This window comes from Plasmopara halstedii, assembly GCF_900000015.1.
Source record: "Plasmopara halstedii genome assembly, contig: Scaffold_470, whole genome shotgun sequence".
NCBI lineage: Eukaryota > Oomycota > Peronosporomycetes > Peronosporales > Peronosporaceae > Plasmopara > Plasmopara halstedii.
The window spans coordinates 1,174,370-1,175,109 of record NW_020187390.1 but is presented as its reverse complement, the minus strand read 5'-3'; positions in this window follow the sequence as shown (position 1 = coordinate 1,175,109).

The window sequence follows — 740 nt, the reverse complement described above, 5'->3', positions numbered from 1 at the left end:
AGATAAACTCGTCATCGCTTCCGGATGAAGCTGTCTTGGAGGACACCAAGAGAGTGCTGAATGCACGAAGTGGGGTGTCGGTCCCACGAAGGACCTTGGATCCATACTATCATTTGGTAAAGGAATTTCAAGACGTCGTCTCCAAAGACCCGCCATCAGTACTACCTCTGGACCGAGGTGTGCGTCATGAGATCGACCTGGTTCCAGGCGCCAAATACTGCGTAAACGCCAATGGCCCCTGCCCAAGGAGTAGTGCGACGTCATTGACGCCTTTTTCCGTGCGAAGCACGACGTAGGGATGGTACGTGAGAGCAAGTCTCCCCATTCGACACGACGTTTTGTGTTCGGGAGCCGAACGGCAAGTGGCGTATCGTTCATGCTTACAATAAAGTCAACGCTGCCACCATATCGACATAGACACTGATTCCTTAGAAGAATGTTCGTCAGAATAACATGGTGGGATGCATGAAGTACAGTGCAATCGACTTGGTCGATAGATATTACCAATTGCTCATGAGAGCGAGTGATATTCCGCTGACAGCAGTGAGCTCTCCGAGCGGCATGCTCTGGGAGTGGCTGGTGATGCTCCAAGGGCTGTAAAATGCACCAGCAACATTTAATTGTCTTGTGACGCAGTTGTTCAGGCCCCACAGGGCGTATACACAGACATACTTTGACGACATTTTCGTTCACAGTCGTGCGGTGCACGGGAGAACGGATGAGGAGAACCACATCGTCCG